Genomic DNA, 4,534 nt, shown 5'->3' on the forward strand with positions numbered 1-4,534 from the left:
CCGGGATTATGATCTGAACTGAAGGCAGATGCTTAACCGACCGAGCCACTCAGGCACCCCAATCATTGATGTTTAATAAACATTTATTTGACAAATAAATTAATGAATGAAACCACGTGCTGTGCTAGGTGGTATGGACATGTTTAAATCCCTACCTTTCTTGACAGCATTTGAAACACTTGCCCATTCCTTCCTTCCTTGAAGCACTGTTCCTATGCTTCCTCAATGTCACAGTCACCTGTTTCTGCTCCTAATTCTTTGGGAAATCCTCACTGTTCTTTGCTGGTTCCTCCTCTACTTCCCCATTCAATTTTGGTAGTTCCTCCAAAGTCTGTCATAGGCCTTCTTCTAAGTCTGCTCACTCTCCCCAGGTCATTTTATTCATCTCCAAGAATTCAATTATTGTTTATATGTGGACAACAAATCATTATTTCTAACCCCGATCTCTCTCTTGAATGACAGATCATATATCTAATTGTCCCTGGGTTTCTCCCCTTAGATATCACACAGATACCTCATATTCATTGGCATCAAACTGGAACTCATTACTTCCCCTTTAACTCCCTTCCACATGCTTCGGCCCCACAACACACTATCTCAATAAACGGCACTCCCAAGCAACCTAGTGTTCAAGCTAGAAACCTGGAAGTCATGTTTGAGTCCTCTATCTTCTTCACTTATTTCTACTTTGTTCTATGCAACCAATCATGAAGTTCTTTTAATTCTAGGGCTTACATTTTCCCCAAATCTGTCTCGTCCCAATCTTCTCTACAATGACTTCGGTCCAAGCTGCTATCAGTTTTTACCTCCTCCTACTACAACAGTCTCCAATCTCCCTGCTTTCAATCTTGTTCTTCTTCAATTTCTTACCCATACTGTAGTAGGAAAGAATGATTCAGTGTAAATATGGTCATATTCTTCTTCTTGAAACTCCTTGTCTATTGTCCTTAAAGTAGATTCCAAGCAGCTGAAACAGCTTAATAATGCATTCCAAGATCTGGCCTGTGCTGTTTCTATACTATATGAGATTCAGTTCCTTGAACACTCACGGTATCATCTCTTACCTCGAGGCCTTTGTACAGGCCCTTCCCTGTTCCTGAAACAGTCACCTCCCATCTCCACATCACCTTTCATCATGCTAACTCCTCCATTCCTTCCATATCTATTACCACGGTGCTCTTAACACTTGTATCATGAAATTTAACACATACTTTGTAATTTCTTTTTCTTCCCCATTAAAATAAGCTTTGTTAGTGTAGGGACAATGTGTATATTGAACTCCACCATCTTGCCAGCATTAGCATCATGTCTGGTACATCATACTCTATAAATATTTGCTGACTAAATGAATGAATAAATGGGATTCAAACAAAAATAAAATATAGTCTCTGCCCTCAAAGAGCCTGGAGGAAAAAGAAAGACAAAATGATTAATTATAACTGAGCCAAAATTATGTTTTGTAACATAGGTATATGTAAAAGTTAAACGAGAGTTAAAAGACTGATCATTTTTGCCTATATTGCAAATGGCCCAGAAAGGCTTTATAGATAAAATGACACCTGAACCAAATCTTGAAGAATAACCAGACATTCAGAGTGCTTGGAATAGATAAAGTACTTTAGCTGGTAATGCCCAGCATTCATTCTTCCTCCTTGTGGTAACGACACTCCCACTTTCTTCTGGAGGAATATGCTTGTCTTTTCCCAGTGGTTTGCATTCAGCTGACCTCATTCTTTGCCACCCCTCAGCCTGGCCTGGCCAATCAGAATCAGAGAGAGTGGTTCAGGCACAGGGACCTTGTCCATGCAGGCCAATGAGAGCCAGTTCAGAGACCTGCTAGAACTAGTAGAGGAGGAACACTCTTTCCATGGGGGATAGCTACACTGATGATAAAAGCCTGAAGCTGCTAGTAGCCATCTTTGACACCATGTGGGCAGAGTTTACCTGAAGATGAAGCTGGAAGACTGAAAAATGGACGTAGGGGTGGAGAGATGAGACTGGTCTAATTACTTTGTTAAAACCCTTAGATCCAGCTGTGCGGGAAGGCCAATATGTATTCCGGGACTTAACTACTTAAGCAAAACCACACACTCCTTCTTTGTTTTTTGAAGCTAGTTTGGGTTGGATATCTGATCTTTTACTAGTAAAAGTGTCTCAACTTATTCAGCACTTAATAAATAACTATTAAAATGTGTACAAATGTTCAGCTATTAGAATCAATCCTTACACCAACCATTATGATGTCATTCTTCTTGACATGCACCAGGAAACAATTCCTATTCTTAATATATAACCAGAAGATTTGCACAATCTGTACTATATTCAAACAGCATACATAATGACTAGAGCACTGCCAACTTATGATGACATGATTTCACTACCTTTTCCGCATGATCAAATTACACATTTGTTGAAGTAGATCTTCTCAACTTGTCTCATGTAATTTTAATATTGCAACTTTTCTACACACATGAAACCTCCTTTCTGTTTCCTAACATAACTCAAACATAGCTCTGCTTTAGACAGTCTTCTATCTGGAACACCTTTTTTTTTTTTTAATTGGAAATCCAAAATTTATATGCTAAACAATTTATGTAACAAAAATATCAATAGGGCACTAATAGGCTTTTGTATCTCTATAACCTAGGTTCTAAATTAACTTCAGCATTTTCTGAAATGCTCTAATTGACAGAGGTTTATAGGCTTAATACTAGTGCTCAAAATTTTCATTAACCTGGAGATCCCACTAAATGTAAACATCATGCTCCCTATAATCTTAAGAAGGTAACTAAATATAATATAAGGGAAAAATAAGTATGCCTCACTTTAGCTGCAGCCTTGCCTAAATTTCCTATAGTCATAGAACCCATTTCCCTAAAATATCCCATATAGATGCTCTAACAGAGTGAAAAATAAATGAAAATTAAAGTAGGTTTTTGGCACTTATAAACTGGCTTAATAGATGAGACCTCATGGATTCCCAGTTAAATTCATTAATTTGCTCCAATGTACATTAAAACAGAGCTTTCAAAGATAGAAACTTATTATATAAAACCTAATTAATAAAAGGTTGATCATCTCACTGCTTCTCCATTTAATAGCTCCAAAATTTTGCCAGTTATTAAATTTTTGCTTGGAAAAAATAAAGGACATCCCATGGTGGATTACATAGTCTGAATTCTATAGTCCCATCTATTAAGGCCCCATACCTAATATCCAATACTATTAAAATTACTAATTCCATCCAGTCAATAACTATAAATGAAATTGTTCTATCCCTTATTTTGCATAATTATTACATGGGTGTTTACTGTTGTCAAAACTGACCAAAATCCACTTAAAATCTGTGCATTTTATTGCATAAAAATTACATCTCAAAAAGTGATTTAAATTTAAAGAAAAAACAACTACAAAGAAAAATATGTTTCGCATAACAACACTACACTTTTATGCAAGCCAGAGAGGAATTTTTTCCTTTAAAAACAAAAGCAAAAACATGTACTTTTATTGAAGTCTTTATAAGCTGATTTATACTGCCCTGTATGAGTTGATTATTAAATTTTAGGAACTTTGTGAACCAGCTGTTAAGCTATTGTTATCTTGAAATTAGCCATGATAGAAGCCTTCACAACACTTTACAAATCAGGGCTCCTCCCACACCCACTGCCTCAGTGAGCTGGTTTACTAACACACCACTGTACTTATGATTTAAATTAAAATAAAGATCTACTTTGCATGTCATGTTTAGAGTTATGGTCAATAAACAAAGCAAACTTTCCAAAATAGAGTTTTACAAAAATTACTTTTATTACTGTAGACTATCAATATCTCCCTGTCTGCTCCCCTTTTCTTCCCATCACCTGTGGTCCCAACTAATAATTTCAACTCTTTTGGCTGTTCATTTTTAATTTGCCTTCATGTCACTAACATGCTGCTGCTGCTTATTTTTTTAGTTTTGGCACTATCTACTGATTTCCCACGTGAAAGATATGGATTTAGTCTTCTTTCTCACATAACATCTGCCACCATCACAAACACACTTCTTCCCACTCCTATCCTTCCAACATTGTGTTATACTTTTAGTTAGATCAATAGTCTACTATGATTATCAAAATATCCACAGCTGAGCTATCTAGTATTATGATTAGTATTACTTATCCTTCCTTGCACAACTTTTTGTTTTCTCTGGAGTTAATGATATTCTTGTGGTTTGTTTTATTTGCTTAATTTTCCATGTACTTATCACTGACCGAAACTCTATCTGAACTGTTTAAAATTCCTCTCAATATTTCCAATGTATCGGGTATTGTAGCAATTCTATTTTGGGAACACCTCTCTGGAGGCTATTTTCATTTGGATTGGTTGCTTTCCAGGACTGGTGCACAGCTGTGATCCTGGGATTTATCTTCCCCATATCTATAAGATTCTCATTACCTCTCTCGTGAATTGGTAAACCAACTGTTAGATCAGTCATCCAAGTATTGCTGTTAAGTTCAAAGCATTCTGACTCCTGATCCCTCAGAGGTGAACTATT

The sequence above is a fragment of the Ursus americanus genome, chromosome 6, assembly GCF_024610735.1.
Source record: "Ursus americanus isolate L20-20 chromosome 6, mUrsAme1.1.p, whole genome shotgun sequence".
Lineage (NCBI taxonomy): Eukaryota > Metazoa > Chordata > Mammalia > Carnivora > Ursidae > Ursus > Ursus americanus.